The sequence below is a fragment of the Notolepis coatsorum genome (genome assembly GCF_963971535.1).
Source record: "Notolepis coatsorum genome assembly, chromosome: 16".
Classification (NCBI taxonomy): Eukaryota; Metazoa; Chordata; class Actinopteri; order Aulopiformes; family Paralepididae; genus Notolepis; species Notolepis coatsorum.
The window spans coordinates 73520461-73541736 of NC_140180.1; positions in this window are offsets into that span (position 1 = coordinate 73520461).

Below are 21276 nucleotides of genomic sequence, written 5' to 3' on the forward strand. Positions count from 1 at the left end.
TGTGCCTCTCCAGTTACGGCTACCCGATGGAGTCCCTCATGAAGAGGTACCCACATCTCCGTAATCTGGGGATCAACGCTGCAATGGAGGTGAAGCCCACCCTCCTGCTCGGCTCCGATAATGTGAACCTCACTTTACCCAAGCACATCATCCCGGGTCCACCCGGATGTCCCGTCGCCCTGGAGACTCCGCTAGGCTGGACCCTGCAGGGCCCCATCAGTCTAAGAAATCTGAACGCCCGTCAGACCCACTGCCTCTTCATTGGAGCGGGGCACGAAGACGAGGCATTGCTGGAGAATGTTCAGAGGTTATGGCAGCTGGACATTGCTCCATACAAAAACGAGAAGATACACACTCGCTCAAAAGAAGATAAGGCGGCGATGGATCTTCTCCAAGCCAAGACCAAGCGTGTCTGCGTGCGCAGTGTCCTCAGATACGCCACACCGCTCTTGAGAAGAGAGCCCATGCCGACCTTCAAGGTTCCCCCAGGAGTAGCGAAGCCGTGTCTGCTTAGCACTGAAAGAAGACTCAGCAGAGACCCCGAGACGGTTGCCGCCTACGCCACAGAAATGAGCAAGCTCATAGAGTCTGGACTCGTCAGGAGGCTGAAGCCTGAGGAGGCGGAAAGGAGTACCGAGTCATGGTACCTTCCACACCATAACGTTAAGCACAACGGAAAGAACAGAGTGGTCTTTAATTGCAGCTTTCAAGTGCGCCAGCAGAACCTCAACCGCTATCTCCTGCCCGGTCCGACTCTGACCCCTCCTCTCCTCGGAGTCATGGTGCGCTTCCGACGACAGAAGACCGCCATCAGTGGCAACATCAAACGCATGTTCCATCAGGTGTGTTTGCTCGACGAAGATAAGCCACTCATGAGGTTCTTGTGGAGAGAAAACCCAGACAACCCGGAACCGTCCATCTATCAGTGGGAGGTGCTGCCCTTCGGGACGACCTGCAGCCCGTGTTGCGCCACCTACGCCCTGCAGCTTCATGTCGACGACGGCGCCGCACCCCCCGGAGTCTCCGATGCTGTCCACCACAGTTTCTATGTGGACAACTGCCTCCACAGCGTGGAGACAGCGGAAGAGGCCTACAAGCTGGTGCATGACATACGCACGTTCCTGGCCACCGCTGGCTTTGAGGTCCGCCAGTGGGCCACCAACGACCCTGAGGTCGTCCGACGAAGCGAAGGCTGACAGCAGCGAGACCTGGCTCTCCCAGTCAAGTGAGGACGCCCAGGAAATGACTCTGGGTCTCCTCTGGCGTTTCAAGTCTGACACCCTGTGTTACCGGCAAAAGAAAATCGAAACTCGCCATTACGTAACCAGGAGGTCGATCTACAGTACTCTGGCGAGTCAATATGACCCGTTGGGTTACATCAACCCCTACACGACTCGTGCCAAGGCTCTGGTCAGCGAGCTGTGGACTGAGGCGAAGGGATGGGATGACCCCCTACCAGAGACACTCGGGGCGAAGTGGAAGAAGTGGGAAGAAGAGCTCCCCACCCTCCAACAGATAGAGTTTCCCAGGAGCTACTTTCCCTCGAGCGTCAGTCTGACCGCCAGCCAGCTCTCCCTTCATGTATTCTGTGACGCGTCTGAGAAGGCATATGGTGCAGTAGCGTACCTGAGCGCGGTGGAGCCCGACGACACAGTCCACGTCTCCTTCATTCTTGCACGCTCAAGAGTTGCACCCAAGAAGCAGCAATCCATTCCCCGGCTGGAGCTCTGCGCAGCTCTAAGTGGAGCCCAGTTGGGAAAGATGCTGAAGGAAGAGCTGCACCTCCCCCTTCACGCGGTGTCGATGTGGTCTGACTCCACAACAGTCATCCAGTGGATCCAGTCGACTTCGTGCAGATATAAAGTATTCGTGGGAACAAGGGTGACAGAGATCCAAGAACTTGTGGGGATCAGCTGCTGGCGATACGTTTCGACAGATGTCAACCCGGCGGACGTGATAACCAGAGGTGCGACCCTCGAGGAATTGGCACGTCCCAACCTCTACCACCGTGGACCCGACTACCTACGCAAGCCAGAAGAAGACTGGCCTTCTCCTCCGAACTTGGAGAACGCAGAGGTGGAGGTGGAACTTAAGAAGTCCATCTTCTGCGGCCTCACCGGACTCCAAGACCCTTCAAATACTGACGGTCCCAAGGTTGAGGATTGCCAGACCCTAGAAGAGCTCCAAGTACGTACCTTCCACCACCGGAACCCCGGTCCCGGAGACCCGACCCCTCTCAGCGCCGACGACTACGCCGCAGCTGAGATCATGTTGCTGCAGAGGGTGCAGCGGGTCTTCCAGATCGAGATGGCATGCTTGGGACGGAAGATGGAGCTACCAAGAGACAGCAAGCTGAGGCTACTGGCCCCCGAACTGGACGAGAAAGACCTCATACGTGTCGGAGGCCGCCTACGACGGGCTCAGGGCCTCACTGAGGACAGCAAACACCCCATCCTACTCCCCTCGAAGCATCCGGTGACTAACTTGGTGATTCGTCACTATGACACCAAATTGTATCACCCTGGAGCGGAGCGGCTCTTCGCGGAGCTCAGGAGAAGGTTCTGGATACTTCGCGGCCGGGAGGCTGTGCGGCGTTACCAACGGTCATGCACAGACTGCCAGAAGCTCAGAGCCCAACCCATCATGCCACGAATGGCTGACATCCCATCCTGCCGCCTCCGTCTCCAAGAAGCGCCCTTCCACAACACGGGCATGGACTGCTTCGGGCCCTTCACCATCAAGGCGGAGATCGGGAGAGCAACTGCTAAGAGATGGGGAATCATCTTCAAGTGCCTCACCACGAGAGCCGTCCATCTCGAGGTGCTGGCTGAAATGACAACAGACAGCTTCCTCCAGTCATTCCGTCGATTTACTGGAAGGAGAGGGCGACCCCATACCTTATGGTCTGATCACGGGACGAATTTCAAGGGAGGAGAAGCTGAACTCATCAAGAGTTACCACCAGATGAGTGAGGAGTTGAGGGACGAGCTGGCCTCCCAACAGGTCACCTTCTCCTACAACCCTCCAAATGCACCCCACTTCGGTGGAACGTGGGAGAGAGAGGTCAAGTCAGTAAAGGCTGCTCTAGCAGCCGCGCTCAGAGGACAGGTTCCGAAGGCAGAGGTCTTCAACACCGTGCTGGTGGAGATTGAAGCCATTCTGAATTCCAAGCCACTGGGGTACGTCAGTAGCGACGCGGCCGATCTCGACCCCATAACACCCAACAGCCTTTTGATGGGGCGGCGAGACGCGGCCCTTCCCTTTGCGGTCTACGCCTCCACCGAGATCATCGGCAGAAGACAATGGAGGTATAGTCAGGCTCTAGCCGACCAATTCTGGAAGAGGTTCACCACCGAATATCTCCCATCGCTGCAAGGCCGCCGCAAGTGGATCACTGAAAGAGGCAACCTAGAACCAGGAACCCCAGTCATGATCGTGGATCAGGCACTCCCCCGAGCCCGCTGGCTCACCGGAGGGGTGAAGAGTGTGGTAAAAGGGCAAGACGGAAGAGTCCGCTCTGCTATCGTGGATGTCGGAGGAAGAACATACCACAGACCAGTGGCTCGACTGATCCGACTACCCCCGTACTCTGACTCTGACCAGCCTGAGTGACTACTAGACATTCAGCAGACCTCAGTACTGATTAGCGCCGCAAATCAGGGGGCGGCTGTGCTGAAGGGTCTGCAATTAGGTAAAATTAGACCTAAAATAATCCCCCTTTAAGTTAATATGTGGGAGTTAAGTTATTATTTACCACATAATGTTACACTGTCTGCCTATTGATGGCATCTCAGGTTATATGACGGTGCTGCCATCTAGTGGGCCAGAGGTGGTAGTGTTCCCTCGTATCTGCGTCACTTCCTCTCTATGAGCTTGTTGACGTTGAACTTGACCGGACACCCAGCGAGAGCAGACGTACACCCAGCGTTGCTCTCGTTAACGTTATAGTTTGACGGTGACCAAGTATGTAAAGTGGCTTACCAAGCGGACATTATACCACCAAGAGAGAGTGAGTTTTAGTACCCAGCTAATTTGATGTTTAGTAAACGTCTGGGATTAGCACATTACAGCGGACTATAGTATTCCCCATCTATCGTTACCAGTTAGCCGAAGCTAGCTAGCTCGGCGCTAATACCTAAAGTAGCTTCGGCTCATGCTTCGATAGCTGCTCTATACTGGACATATCAGTCGATATATAACACAGACCAGAGAACATTTAGATAAGGTCTGTGTCGCTGTAAAAGGACACAACTAGTCCTAAGAAATAGCCATAGCAGTAGCCTGTAGTACAGAGGGGACCAGCGTGTCTGCAGCAGCTGTCGGCGTGCGCCGTGCAGCACCACGGAGCGGAGCGAGACACTCGGATCCACCACAGCGGCGCATCTGGTCTGCAGGAGCAGACTGGTGGCGCCTATTGGACCGGGCAGCGTCTTCCCGCCCTCATCACCACGCAGCGGTCAACTACTCCTCATCACAGAACTCATCCGGGTCCTTTTCTCACCCCCAGGATTATTAACTCTCTCCATCTCTCTCATCCTGCCGAGGGAATTGTTCCTCTGACAGTGGTAACCGCGGCAACGTTTGGCCAGAACACTTTAATAGAACTATTTGGGCGCCCATCTAAATTTAGTAATAGTATTTAATTAGGCATTGTGTAATGTGGTAACAATATTTTGTATGTATCTTTTTCCCCCTTTTTTGCTTATATAAAAGCATTATGATTCAAACAGTTTCCTCGCTCTTTCTAATTTAGGTGACTCCATTTTAAGTTATTCACTCAGTTGTGTATTTGGTACAATTAGTTTAAGAGTTAAGGCATCCTACCACACCCCCTAAGGTGATAATTATATACAGTCCTCTAAGCTCCCGCACAACTAACATTGGGATGGGAGAAAAACGGAAAAAGAAGGGGGAAAAAGATAACAAAAAAATAATAATATATATATATATAATATAAAAATAAAAAGCAAGAACCATTCAAGTGATAAGAGACAGAACAAAAACACAATGCACCAAAAAGAAAAGAAAAAAGACATATTTTATACCTGGAGGAGAAGCTCAAACATTACCCAAAGGCCTGTTTAAACAGTAATGTTTTTAGCTGATTTAAAAAAATGTCAACAGACGCTGCAGCTCTTAGGCCACGAGGAAGGGCATTCCAGAGTCTAGGCGCTACAGATTGAAAGGCTCTGTCACCTTTGGTGATCAACCTGGTGCGCGGAATGACCAACAGATCCTGGTCAGCTGTCCTCAGGGTCCTGCTGGGCACATATGGTTCCAGCAGGTCGGTTAAATATTCTGGTGCCTGGCCATGCAAAGCTCTAAAAGTGAGCAGGCCCCGTTCCCCATACCTGGATAACTGAGTTAGCCGGATAACTTTCGGGTAATTCTGACTTAAGCCGGACTTTCCGATTCCCCGTACCTGGATTTTCCAAATCACCATGACAACAGATCCAAAAGTTTGAGCCTGGTCGAAAGCAGAGTTTAAGTTCAAGTTAGCCTGAACCATCGCCACGCCCCCGCAAAAAAGTGACAGCCCGTTTCCTGAAATTATTCCCACAGTCTACGATCTGCATTATACCATTCTGAATTACGTTTTTGTGCTCCATTCTTCCAGAGGGGGCTTTTGAAATGTAAAATAGACCCAAAATGCTGATACTAAATTCACTTTGTCCTAAATAATGCACGTTATATATACCGTGGCGCTCGCCCCTGTGCGATGTACACATTATGACGTGGTTATTTTAATTGTAACTGGGATTAAGATGTCTGATGAGATGCGCTGTTTGACGGATTTGAGAAATTGAATGAGCCGTTGACGTCACATTAATGAATGAGGATAAAGAAATAAAACTTAATTCAAAATAAAGAATATTCTAAACACGGGTCTCTCGTTCATTAATGTATAAACAATGAATTTATCCCATCTGGCACAGTGGCGCAGCGGTAGTGCTCAAGCCTGCCAACCCAGCGACCGGTGTTCGAAACCCCTCCACCAACCACATCACTCCTGTTCTCCACCAACTTCACTGGCTGCCTGTCAAGTCATGCACTGTGACTACAAAGTATTACTACTCACCTTCAAGGCCCTCCATAAGCTTTGGACCAGTTGGAGTTTATAGAGGTACTTGTGTGGGAGACCAATGAGGTGGGAGTTACAGTAATCCAGACGGGATGTGACCAGGGCGCGTGTACCGGTTCCGCAACAGTAAGTGACTTCCGGGTAGGCCTGATTGGCCCCGACAGGCACGTGACGCGGCAAACTCAGGACGCGCAACGAGGCTGCTGAGAGCTGTCGCGCGGAAATAGGCTGTCTATTGCCATTCTCTAACACAAACTCTAACCTTAACCAGCTCCTTAACAGCGCCTAAACTTAACCGTTCTAACCTTAACCAACTCCGAAACAATGCCTAACCTTAACCTTAACCTTAACCATGCCTAACCTTAACCATAGAAAGAATATTGCCATTCTCTAACACAAACTCTAACCTTAACCAGCTCCTTAACAGCGCCTAAACTTAACCGTTCTAACCTTAACCAACTCCGAAACAATGCCTAACCTTAACCTTAACCATGCCTAACCTTAACCGGCGAAAGAATACACGTTAAAAAAAAAATCACGTTAAAAAAATAAATTCGATGGGATTCGAACTCGTCAACAACGGACCGCAGGATCGCAGGACCGCTGCTCTGCGAGGTGAGCTAAAGCGCTGAATGAAAGTCATAGCGGATTTGGACGGTTACATCATTCCGCAAGCTCTGCCGCGCGGCAGAGAAAGTTGCGCGTCACGTGCCTGTCGGGGCCAATCAGGCCTACCCCGGAAGTCACTTACTGTTGCGGAACAGTTACACGCGACCAGGGCGTGAACAAGAATAGCGGTGCTGGTAGGTGTAAGTGAGGGACGGAGACGATTAATGTTGCGTGGGTGGAAGTAAGCGGACCGTGTGATGTTATTTATGTGGGATTTGAATGACAGTGTGCTATCCAGGATGATACCCAAACTCTTAACCTGAGGGGAGGGGAAGACTGTACAGTTGTCAATGGTGAGGGGAAAACTGTGGGATTTGGCTATGGTGGATTTGGAACCAATGAGGAGTACCTCGGTTTTATCATTGTTTAGTTTGAGGTAGTTGAGTGTGAACCATAAATGAATTTCCATTCAGTAAGGGAGGTGGTGGGGAGTGCAGAGTCAGGTTTGGTGGAAAAATAGAGCTGGGTGTCATCCGCGTAGCAGTGAAACTGCAGACCAAATGTTCTGAAGATGTTGCCAAGGGGTAGGAGATAGATTAGAAAAAGGAGAGGGCCCAGAACAGAACCCTGTGGGACACCGGTGGTAACTGAAGTGGAGTGTGATTTAACACACTGGGCTGCCACCGTTTCTTCCAGTATTTTGGCAAGAAATGGGAGATTTGAAATAGGCTGGAAATTATTTAGAATATTGGGGTCTGCACCAGGTTTCTTCAATATGGGAGTAATAGCGGCTGTTTTGAGGGCAGATGGAACAAGACCAGAGGTAAGGGAGGAGTGTATGATTGCAGTTATTTTAGAAGACAAGGATGGTAGGCAGGCTTTAACTAGGTGGGTGGGAAGGGGGTCTAACTGACATGTAGAAGATTTAGCTTTTCGGATGAGGTCTGATATGTCACTAACAGATGGGAGTAGAAAACTATAGAGAGAGTAGAGAATGGGAGCATCAGGGAAGGAACATGGTGAACTTTAGGTGACATTAGATGAGGAAGACAGTTGCTGATGTATTTAGTAGTATAGTAGTATAGACATATTAGCATGGTAGGTAGTAGTATAGGGATAGTAACATTTCTATGCTATTTCTGATATTACTGCACCCTTTTTCTCATTCTCTGCCTTGCTGTTTCATGCTCATTATATGTCTATTTGACCTTACTACACATTTACACGTTCTTGTATGAAAGGTGCTATAGAAATAAAGTGTATTGTTATTATTGTTACTATTATTATTATCTTTAAAGGGCATTTTTATTTACCATAGCAACCAGGTTGCAACCTTGCTACCAGAAACCTCGGAGTAAACAGAAGGAAGTTGTTGGGATATATCAGTATATTATATTATTATATTATATATATTATTATTATACATCAGTATATTAACCGGAACGCAAATTAAAGAGATGCATCGCAGCATTTCATCGCTCTGATCGGAAAAAAAGATGCTTGAAAATTTCATAGGAATGCACCAATACCATTACTGGGTATCTTTGAGTATATATTTGGATATTGGTATTGAAAATGTTTCCCAATACTAAAGTCAGATAGGCTATCAAGACACATGTCAGACTTGATTTGTTGACACTGTTGATATTAGATCTTTCTAATGGGAAATAATTATTATATCATTTGTATCCAATGAACCCAAACTAAGGGTCTCTACAGTCACGACTAGAGAACACGAATGGCCGGGATGCAAAGACAGGCAACCAGAGGGTACAACTCAAATAAGGGGGTTTATATTACAAATCCGGGCTGAGGGTGGGTCTTGGGACGAGGAGGGCCAGGGGAAAGGACTGAGCTGGGAGGAAGGGGCAAGAGGAGCTGGGCAGAGAGGGAGTCAGGTTGAGGGGTGGTAGAGCAGCCTGGGGCAGGGTGAGGGGTGGTAGAGCAGGCTGGGCAGAGCAGAGTCCAGGGTGAGGGGTGGTAGAGCAGGCTGGGACAGGGTGAGGGGTGGTAGAGCAGCCTGGGGCAGGGTGAGGGGTGGTAGAGCAGCCTGGGGCAGGGTGAGAGGTGGTAGAGCAGGCTGGGACAGGGTGAGGGGTGGTAGAGCAGGCTGGGGCAGGGTGAGGGGTGGTAGAGCAGGCTGGGACAGGGTGAGGGGTGGTAGAGCAGGCTGGGGCAGGGTGAGGGGTGGTAGAGCAGGCTGGGGCAGGGTGAGGCGTGGTAGAGCAGCCTGGGGCAGAGTGAGGCGTGGTAGAGCAGGCTGGGGCAGAGTGAGGCGTGGTAGAGCAGGCTGGGGCAGAGTGAGGCGTGGTAGAGCAGGCTGGGGCAGAGTGAGGCGTGGTAGAGCAGGCTGGGGCAGAGTGAGGCGTGGTAGAGCAGGCTGGGCAGAGTGAGGCGTGGTAGAGCAGGCTGGGGCAGAGTGAGGCGTGGTAGAGCAGGCTGGGGCAGGGTGAGGCGTGGTAGAGCAGCCTGGGGCAGAGTGAGGCGTGGTAGAGCAGGCTGGGGCAGAGTGAGGCGTGGTAGAGCAGGCTGGGGTGACGGACAGGATCTTCAGTAGCGTAAGAGAATCATATCATACTGTGTGGAAGTAGGGTCAACATTTAAAATACTGTAAATCAAAATCGTACTGCAAACGCAGAAAGTCCCATGTTATGACATTTTATAATTTTTATTTTATAAGTTTATTATAAAATAATGTGAATAATGTACAGAGCTAAAGCAAAGTTACTCCCGGACTGGTTTATTTTCAATACAGGAGAAAAGTGTGATTTGAGAGACGTTTGTACATTTAATGTACAAAAAGCTATGAAAGGGATTAAAAGGAGACGTATTTCTATTGTTGGGGTTAACTTGTGGAAAATGCTGATATAAATTTAAGAATAAGTCATTCGTTTTTGGTTTTAATTTGATAAGAATATAGGACAGGCATATACTGTATAATTATTATGCTTCAGCCTGTACCGTTTCAGTCACTCCCAAAACAAGACTGTTGACCTTATTTATAGGCTGGAATGATACCACATATTGTTTTGTGTGTGTGATGACTAAATAAAAACTACTACAAAGACAAACACTGATGGGACAGCTACAGGGATAACTAGAGACACGGCAGGATGCTGAGGGAACAGCAACAAGACTAATAGAACAACGCTGATGGAATAGGGACCAGAGAAAGACTAGAAACTTGACTAACTCTGTAAACTGAGTTTAGGATCTGGCAACCATGCAGGTGGGACCAGCTTCTTAACGCAGGGCTGATAATGAGACAATGAGACCTGGCAACCAGCTGCAGGCAGGTCTGGGTTCTTAACGCAGGGCTGATAATGAGACAATGAGACCTGGCAACCAGCTTCAGGCTGGTCTGGGTTCTTAACGCAGGGCTGATGATGAGACATTGAGTGGCAGCTGGTTGCACATCTGATTCTGCTTCTGTAATCAGAGATATAGCAAGGGAGGTCTGGGTTCTTAACGCAGGGCTGATAATGAGACAATGAGACCTGGCAACCAGCTGCAGGCAGGTCTGGGTTCTTAACGCAGGGCTGATGATGAGACATTGAGTGGCAGCTGGTTGCACATCTGATTCTGCTTCTGTAATCAGAGATATAGCAAGGGAGAGTGAGCACAGAGGGGGAGAGAGAGAGAGAGAGAGAGAGAGAGAGAGAGAGAGAGAGAGAGAGAGAGAGAGAGAGAGAGAGAGAGAGAGAGAGAGAGAGAGAGAGAGAGAGAGAGAGAGAGAGAGAGAGAGAGAGAGAGAGAGAGAGAGAGAGAGAGAGAGAGAGAGAGAGAGAGAGAGAGAATGAGGGCAAGAGAGAGAGCTTCAGTAGACAGAGAGAGAGACTGAGATAATCAGACAGAGAAAGTGAGTGGCGGAGTGGGACTGAAGACTCTGAGGGCTAGACAGGAGTGGAGGAGATGACTGAGGGCTAGACAGGAGTGGAGGAGATGACTGAGGGCTAGTCAGGAGTGGAGGAGATGACTGAGGGCTAGACAGGAGTGGGGGAGATGACTGAGGGCTAGACAGGAGTGGAGGAGATGACTGAGGGCTAGACAGGAGTGGGGGAGATGACTGAGGGCTAGACAGGAGTGGAGGAGATGACTGAGGGCTAGACAGGAGTTGGGATTGTGACACTATACTGTTTAGCAACAGGTGGGAAGAAATGATATAGGAGCAAAATGACCACCTTGTGAATATGGTAAATTTTCTGTATTGGATTCAGTGATGCCACAGATTACTTGTAAAAATAATCTGATTACTGATTACTCCTTTAAAAAGTAATCTAGTTACTTTACTGATTACTTGATTATCAAAGTAACTTAGTTACTTTGAAAGTAACTAGGTTACGAAGTTGTCGTCTTTTTTGCTTCTGTGAAGCAACATCACCCGTCTCATTAGGTAAGTGATAACGTTATCCAGTCTCTCTCTCTCTCTCTACCTCTACCTCTCTCTCTCTACCAAATCCATTCTGAGACGGACTCAGTGCGTACTCCGTAAGTCGTGCGTAACATGAATCTCTCACTCTCACTCTCTCTATACACTATGAAACTAACTGGATAGTTGATTTTACTTCATGCTGAAGCCATTCTAAAATCAGCTATAAATGTAAACATGTGTGTGTGTGCGTGCGTGCGCGAGCGCACGTCCCATCTCCGGTCTAGCTGACTGTACCCCTGGCTCTCTTATTGGAAAAGTAACTGTAATCAGATTACTGGCTTGTAAAAAAGTAACAAGTTACTGGCATCACTGATTGGATTGGATTTGGACCAGCGGGCGACTGGTCCAAAACTCAGCCGCCCTCATTATCACTTGAACTCCCTCCACCAACCACATCACTCCTGTTCTCCACCAACTTCACTGGCTGCCTGTTAAGTCACGCACTGAGTATTACTACTCACTTTCAAGGCCCTCCATAACCTAGCCCCTCCTTATCTCACAGAACTTCTCCAGTCCTACACACGTGATTTGTTTCCGTAGCCTCTGTTTGCGAAGACGCTCTCTGATTGGCTAGCCCAAGTACAGCAAAGACCCTCTCTGATTGGTTTAGCTCCGAAGGGCTCTGGGATTGTACATATACAGTATATTCTCTGCTTCGAAGTGGTTATGCTTTGGCCCTCTTTCGAAGTGGGTTATGCTTAGAGTTATGGTTAGGGTTAGCCCTAACCCTAACCCTAACTCGCATAACCCACTTCGAAAGAGAGCCAAAGCATAACCGCTTCGAAGCAGATAATATATATATGTACAAGGCGGAAGAGACCCTTCGGAGCTAAACCAATCAGAGAGGGTCTTTGCTGTACTTGGGCTAGCCAATCAGAGAGGGTTTTTTCTTCTTCGCTGTACGCGGGCTAGCCAATCAGAGAGCGTCTTCGCAAACAGAAGCTATGGAAAACAAATCACGCGTCTTACACTCCCCCTCGGTCACTCAGATCCTCCTCTTCCTTCCAACTTGTCACTCCCCCTTCCTGTCTACCATGGGATCCAGAGCCTTCTCTCGCTGTGCCCCCCGCCTCTGGAATTCCCTACCACAAGACATACGTGAAATAGATAACCTCCCCACCTTTGTTTCCCGTCTCAAAACACATCTGTTCATTCTGGCATACTCGCTTTCATTTTAAGTTTATTATAACTGCTCCCCTATGTAACTATGTAACTCTGTAATACTGTGTTATTTACTGTGTGAAATTGTATTTGTTTTATTTTAACCCTGTACGCCGACCTTGGGTGCTAAAAAAAAGGCGCCTTTAAATAAAATGCATTATTATTATTATTATTATTATTATTATTATTATTATTATTATTATTATTATTATTATTATTATTATTATTATTATTATTATTATTATTATTATTATTATTATTATTATTATTATTATTATTATTATTATTATTATTATTATTATTATTATTATTATTATTATTATTATTATTATTTACTTTATATTGGATCATCTGTATTGGATCGGTACTCTGTATTGGATTGGATGTTTAGGACTTATAATTAGTATCAGCAGTGAAAAAGTGGTGTGGAGAATAGTTATGTTAATTAGAATTATTTTAATAGAATTAGCTGGATTTATCAAACCTTCATATCACAATATTATTGAAACAAATACAGATTTGTATTTAAGGAAAGATGTATGGGTTCATTTAGGTTATTGATCTGAGCTATGGAGAAGGCTTGAATTGTTTAACCCATCCCACACATCAGCAGGTTACTACACTGTATTATATCTTAGGAGATAGAAACCATATTGGACTAGAGTGACAGCAGGGGACAGAACATTTTTGAGTAAATGTCTAAAACAAAGACACATGTCCCAGGGAGTGTTGATTCCCTGCAAGTATACACATTTATTTTTAAACAAACAAATGCCGCTCAGAAGTCAAATATTTTCTAGATCTGACTAGAAGGAATAGAAAATGTAATTTTGAAAATGATGTCGATCCGGAGAGCCATGTGTTAAGTATATCAAGGACACTTTATATTATACAAATTATACTGATCAATTTAATGACAATGTTGAACTGGAAAATACATTTTCTTTATGCAAACGTCCTCAATGAATACTTGAATAAATTTAAAAGTAAATTGAAATTGATAGCCTTATCTGAGACATGGTTAAATCAAGAGAAGGGTATTGATTTCAATATTGACGGTTATGAGTTACATTATATCAATATAACCAACAACAAGAGGGGGGGGGTTCTAGATGTCAGTGACTTTAAATGCAGAACAATTGACAAACCATAAATGATGATTTAATGAGATGCATAACTGTGGACATTTGAATGGAAAATATGCAAAATATTGTTGTTACTTGTGTGTAAAGAACACCAGGGTCACATATGGAAACATGTAAAGATAGTGTGGAAGCATTAATGAAAAGGTTAAATGAAAACAAAACATTTATAATTTCTATCATTTCTAACTTAACATTGACCTCTTAAACACATCTAAAATAAAACATCAGATGGTCTGGATGCATTATATAGCCGAGGGCTCTACCCATTGATCACCAATACAAGTCCAGCATAATGACATCAAATTGTGCAACATTAATCGACAATATTTTGATTCATGTCTTGGTAAACAATGTTAAAAGTGGATCTTAATAAATGCCATAAGCAACCATTTACCTGTATTTGTAATATGATTGTCAAATGAAGAAAAATACATTGGTGTAGATATGCAAGGATTATAACTGATGAAGCAATAAACGTGTTTATTGGCTCAGGAGGTAGAGTCGTCGTCTGGTAATCAGAAGGTTCATGGTTTGATTCCCGGGCAGTGTGTCGAAGTATCCTTGAGCAAGACACGTACACACCCCTAATTGCTCAGGTTGGTACCTTGCATGGTTGCCTCTGCCGTCGGTGTGCGAATGTGTGAATAATTAAAAATGAAATGGATGACAAATGGATGACAATTTGACATCAAAATCTCACACAGCATAATTATGTAAAAACAAAACTGTCTAAGAATAGTTCTCTTTTGAACAAAGCAAAGTACTGTATGTGTAAGATTACAAGGCAATGTGAATTATGTATTGTTCACTTATTTTGCCATATTTTAGTTACTGTGTGTAGATCATTGCCTTCTGGGTGCACTCCTGCTACTTTAGCCCTCTGTGTCGTCAGCACCGACCGAATCTGTTATGCCTCTGCTGGGTCCATAATGGTCAGTTGATCTGTTACGGTTTGGTAGGTGTGTTGGACCCAGGTGCAGTACAGAAGTGTGGGGCAACATATACATGAACAACACAAAGCCAATGGTTATATTACAGAAAAGAGCAGTAAGAACTTTTCATAATGTGGATTCAAGAGAACACACCAACAGTCTGTTTATGAAGTCAGGAATTGTGAAACTTAAAGATATAGTTGAGTTACAGATATTATTAGTTATGTACAAGCAAAAATGTATTGCCAGAAAGCTTGGAAAAGTTGTTTGTTTCTAGTTCTAAGGTAGTAAGTAAATGTAACTTTAAAGCAGTATGTAGGACTACTTTAAAGCACATGTGTATTTCAGTATGTGGCATAAAACTACGGAATTCTCTACAAGATACAAATAGCTTTCAGTTAAAAAAATGTTTAAAGAAAGAAGACTTTATGAAGTATGGGGAGGGATAATAGCTTTCCCTCTGACTATTTCTTTCTTTTCTTTTTTACTCATGTTATTGTAAGTATTGCTTGCATATGTGTAATTGACAGACCATCTATTTCTATTGTTTATTGTTTTGAGTAAGGGGCAGGCAAAATAAGACTCTGTTCCCTGCTCCTTTTCACTGATGGAAATCTGCAGGTGCTTTTTTATTATGAAATTAGGCTGTTGTTATTTTGTGGAGTTGTGCATTGCCATGAACGGAACAAATAAAAATGCAATTCAATTAAATATTAATTGAATATTCACACACAACAATAACCAACGTTAATTAGATTAGTGAACACAGCACAAATACTACATTTCGGCTTTGCACTTGTTTTCTTTTTTTATCACATATTCTTTTCTTCTACATGAAACAAGACAACACAATACAGTAATAATAACAATAAACAGGACTTCACAGGACATAGCAAAAATAATAACAACAATAATGACAATGGAAATAACAAAAATAATAAAACAGAATATAAAAATAAAATTGTGTTAAAGGAACACTCCAACATTTTGGGAAATTAGCTTATTTAACATCTTCCCTGGAGTTAGACAAGAAGATACATACCTTTTTCGTCTCTCTGCATGCATTGGGCTTAGGGAACGCCTGGACCGTTAGCCTAGCTTAGCTTCATCACTGGAAGTGGGGCAGACCTCTAGCCTAGTTCACTACAGTCAGGACATACAATCAAATACAATCATAATACAACTCCCAAACGTTCCTGTAAACATGTTGTGACCTGTGTATTTACCATGTCTCCCAGTCACACAAGTCACACGAGTCTCCCAGTCACATGAGTCTCAGTCATACACAAGTCTCCCAGTCACACAAGTCACACAAGTCTCCTAGTCACACAAGTCTCCCAGTCACACAAGTCTCCCAGTCACACAAGTCTCCAAGTCACACAAGTCTCCCAGTCACACAAGTCTCCCAGTCACACAAGTCTCCAAGTCACACAAGTCACATGAATCTCCCAGTCACACAAGTCTCCCAGTCACACAAGTATCCAAGTCACACGAGTCTCCCAGTCACACAAGTCTCCAAGTCTCCCAGTCACACAAGTCTCCAAGTCACATGAGTCTCCCAGTCACACAAGTATCCAAGTCACACAAGTCTCCCAGTCATACAAGTCTCCCAGTCACACAATTCTCCAAGTCACATGAGTCTCCCAGTCACACAAGTCACACAAGTCTCCCAGTCACACAAGTGACTTGGAGACTTGTGTGACTGGGAGATTTGTGTGACTGGGAGACTTGTGTGACTGGGAGACTCGTGTGACTGGGAGACTTGTGTGTCTGGGAGACTTGTGTGACTGCGATACTTGTGTGACTGGGAGACTTGTGTGACTGGGAGACTTGTGTGACTTGGAGACTTGTGTGACTGGAAGACTCATGTGACTGGGAGACTTGTGTGACTTGGAGACTTGTGTGACTGGGAGACTTGTGACTAGGGGACTCATGTGACCTGTGTGACTAGGAGACTTGTGTGACTGGGAGACTCGTGTGACTTGTGTGACTTGGAGACTTGTGTGACTGGGATACTTGTGTGACTGGGAGACTTGTGTGACTTGGAGACTTGTGTCACTGTGAGACTTGTGTGACTGTGAGACTTGTGTGACTGGGAGACTTGTGTGACTTGGAGACTTGTGTGACTGGGAGACTTCTGTGACTGGGAGACGTGTGTGATTTGTGTGACTTGTGTGACTGGGAGAATTGTGTGACTTGTGTGACTTGGAGACTTGTGTGACTGGGAGACTTGTGTGACTTCGAGACTTGTGTGACTGGGAGACTTCTGTGACTGGGAGACTTGTGTGACTGGGAGACTTGTGTGACTTGGAGACTTGTGTGACTTGTATGACTTGGAGACTTGTGTGACTGGGAGACTCGTGTGACTTGTGTGACTTGGAGACTTGTGTGACTGGGAGACTCGTGTGACTTGTGTGACTGGGAGACTTGTGTGACTGGGAGACTTGTGTGACTTGGAGACTTGTGTGACTGGGAGACTTGTGTGACTGGGAGACTTGTGTGACTTGTGTGACTTGGAGACTTGTGTGACTTGGAGACTTGTGTGACTGGGAGACTTGAAGACAAGAAGATACATACCTTTTTCGTCTCTCTGCATGCATTGGGCTTAGGGAACGCCTGGACCGTTAGCCTAGCTTAGCTTCATCACTGGAAGTGGGGCAGACCTCTAGCCTAGTTCACTACAGTCAGGACATACAATCAAATACAATCATAATACAACTCCCAAACGTTCCTGTAAACATGTTGTGACCTGTGTATTTACCATGTCTCCCAGTCACACAAGTCACACGAGTCTCCCAGTCACATGAGTCTCAGTCATACACAAGTCTCCCAGTCACACAAGTCACACAAGTCTCCCAGTCACACAAGTCTCCCAGTCACACAAGTCTCCCAGTCACACAAGTCTCCAAGTCACACAAGTCTCCCAGTCACACAAGTCTCCCAGTCACACAAGTCTCCAAGTCACACAAGTCACATGAATCTCCCAGTCACACAAGTCTCCCAGTCACACAAGTATCCAAGTCACACGAGTCTCCCAGTCACACAAGTCTCCAAGTCTCCCAGTCACACAAGTCTCCAAGTCACATGAGTCTCCCAGTCACACAAGTATCCAAGTCACACAAGTCTCCCAGTCATACAAGTCTCCCAGTCACACAATTCTCCAAGTCACATGAGTCTCCCAGTCACACAAGTCACACAAGTCTCCCAGTCACACAAGTGACTTGGAGACTTGTGTGACTGGGAGATTTGTGTGACTGGGAGACTTGTGTGACTGGGAGACTCGTGTGACTGGGAGACTTGTGTGTCTGGGAGACTTGTGTGACTGCGATACTTGTGTGACTGGGAGACTTGTGTGACTGGGAGACTTGTGTGACTTGGAGACTTGTGTGACTGGAAGACTCATGTGACTGGGAGACTTGTGTGACTTGGAGACTTGTGTGACTGGGAGACTTGTGACTAGGGGACTCATGTGACCTGTGTGACTAGGAGACTTGTGTGACTGGGAGACTCGTGTGACTTGTGTGACTTGGAGACTTGTGTGACTGGGATACTTGTGTGACTGGGAGACTTGTGTGACTTGGAGACTTGTGTCACTGTGAGACTTGTGTGACTGTGAGACTTGTGTGACTGGGAGACTTGTGTGACTTGGAGACTTGTGTGACTGGGAGACTTCTGTGACTGGGAGACGTGTGTGATTTGTGTGACTTGTGTGACTGGGAGAATTGTGTGACTTGTGTGACTTGGAGACTTGTGTGACTGGGAGACTTGTGTGACTTCGAGACTTGTGTGACTGGGAGACTTCTGTGACTGGGAGACTTGTGTGACTGGGAGACTTGTGTGACTTGGAGACTTGTGTGACTTGTATGACTTGGAGACTTGTGTGACTGGGAGACTCGTGTGACTTGTGTGACTTGGAGACTTGTGTGACTGGGAGACTCGTGTGACTTGTGTGACTGGGAGACTTGTGTGACTGGGAGACTTGTGTGACTTGGAGACTTGTGTGACTGGGAGACTTGTGTGACTGGGAGACTTGTGTGACTTGTGTGACTTGGAGACTTGTGTGACTGGGAGACTTGTGTGACTGGGAGACTTGTGTGACTTGTGTGACTTGGAGACTTGTGTGACTTGGAGACTTCTGTGACTGGGAGACTTGTGTGACTGGGAGACTTGTGTGACTTGGAGACTTGTGTGACTTGTATGACTTGGAGACTTGTGTGACTGGGAGACTCGTGTGACTTGTGTGACTTGGAGACTTGTGTGACTGGGAGACTCGTGTGACTTGTGTGACTGGGAGACTTGTGTGGCTGGGAGACTTGTGTGACTTGGAGACTTGTGTGACTGGGAGACTTGTGTGACTGGGAGACTTGTGTGACTTGTGTGACTTGGAGACTTGTGTGACTGGGAGACTTGTGTGACTGGGAGACTTGTGTGACTTGTGTGACTTGGAGACTTGTGTGACTGGGAGACTTGTGTGACTGGGAGACTTGTGTGACTGGGAGACTTGTGTGACTTGGAGACTTGTGTGACTGGGAGACTCGTGTCACTGGGAGACTCGTGTGACTTGTGTGACTGGGAGACTTGTGTGACTTGGAGACTTGTGTGACTGGGAGACTTGTGTGACTTGGAGACTTGTGTGACTGCGAGACTCGTGTGACTTGTGTGACTTGGATACTTGTGTGACTGGGAGACTCGTGTGACTGGGAGACTTGTGTGACTTGTGTGACTTGGTGACTTGTGTGACTGGGAGACTTGTGTGACTCGGAGACTTGTGTGACTTGTGTGACTTGGAGACTTGTGTGACTTGTGTGACTTGGAGACTTGTGTGACTTGTGTGACTTGGAGACTTGTGTGACTGGGAGACTTGTGTGACTGGGAGACTCATGTGACTTGTATGACTTGGAGACTTGTGTGACTGGGAGACTTGTGTGACTTGTGTGACTGGGATACTCGTGTGACTTGTGTGACTTGGAGACTTGTGTGACTGGGAGACTTGTGTGACTGGGAGACTTGTGTGACTTGGAGACTTGTGTGACTGGGAGACTTGTGTGACTGGGAGACTTGTGTGACTTGGAGACTTGTGTGACTCGGAGACTCATGTGACTTGGAGACTTGTGTGACTGGGAGACTTGTGTGACTTGGAGACTTGTGTGACTGGGAGACTTGTGTGACTGGGAGACTTGTGTGACTTGGAGACTTGTGTGACTCGGAGACTCATGTGACTTGGAGACTTGTGTGACTGGGAGACTTGTGTGACTTGGAGACTTGTGTGACTGGGAGACTTGTGTGACTGGGAGACTCGTGTGACTTGTGCGACTCATGTGACTTGGAGACTTGTGTGACTGGGAGACTTGTGTGACTTGGAGACTTGTGTGACTGGGAGACTTGTGTGACTGGGAGACTTGTGTGACTTGTGCGACTGGGAGACTCGTGTGAGTGGGAGACTTGTGTGACTTGGAGACTTGTGTGACTGGGAGACTTGTGTGACTTGGATACTTGTGTGCCTGGGAGACTTGTGTGACTGGGAGACTTGTGCGACTTGTGTGACTTGGAGACTTGTGTGACTGGGAGACTTGTGTGACTGGGAGACTTGTGTGACTTGTGTGACTGGGAGACTCATGTGACACCAGGTACGAATGAGTGTAATTAGGACAGGTAGACAGGTCAATTACCCACCAGGTAACTCTAGAGGTTTTCTCCCTGAGGAGAGCAAACCTCAAACGTTACAGTGTGACAGATAATATCATACATGGCGTGACAGATATATCATACATGGTGTGACACGAAACAACTATCCCACCACATAGTGCCACACCATGATATGTTTCATGGATCATGGTGGTAAGCCACATAATTCCTAATAAAATTCCCACTGCAACACAGACATATTTGTCATTTTATTACTCTTATTCTTTTATAATTTGTTTAAAAGTTATTTACAGTACTTTTGCCATTTTTATGGAAAAGGCATCACAACAAATTACAGAGAAAATAGGCACTAATGTTGGAGTAGCAATAAAAAGGTACATTGAAATAGTGACAAGAGAAAGCTCAACACTAAAATATCCCATGTCCTCTTGAGAGGTTGTTTCTTGTTAAGATGTTTCTTACTTGAGCAAAGACCATTCTTCTACAAGGATAGTCTAACAATTGGCCATTAGGGACGGGTCTCGGCCCGGTCATCTAGAACTATAGTAAACAGCACTATGAATAGGATGAATGCACCAATGGAGGGCAGGGGTAGAGGAAATAAACTCCAGATCTGTCCTTGTGACTGGTAGAAAGTAACAACAGTAAAAGGCCTTTTACTTTCACAGTAAAGGGTTGACAGGTACCTGCTCCGTTATGTGGATAAATATTGTGTCTTTGCCAAATGAACAGTGGATTAACCTTTTTTCCCCCATCATAATGGATTACTATGAGGATGTCCCTCTTTTTCCCCTGTGCCATGGCTGTGGTTCTCAGAGTGGGGTCTGGGGACCCCTAGGGGCCTTTGGGGGGTTCCAGGAGGGAGACTAGTTTAATTTCACACAAAACCTATTTAATTACGTATAATGTTTGAGAACCAATGGCTTACAGTGTATTTTATTGTCTAGTACTTTAGCCGTTGAAGAAAATAAAATCTAGACAGGTGTTTCATCTGTTTGTGGTAGGCTTACTGGTTGTGGTAGACCTACTGGTTGTGATAGGCCTACTGGTTGTGATACGCCTACTGGTTGTGATAGGCCTACTGGTTGTGGTAGGCCTACTGGTTGTGGTAGACCTACTGGTTGACTTGCTGAAGCACTGTAGAGGGGAGGATTTCTTGAAAGTTGACACAGAACACCTCTGTAGCCCATACCATTCACAGGAGACAGAAAGGAGCTTGTGCAGCAGATTGCACTGAGAGACTTTGATACTGGGATGGACACTGTACAC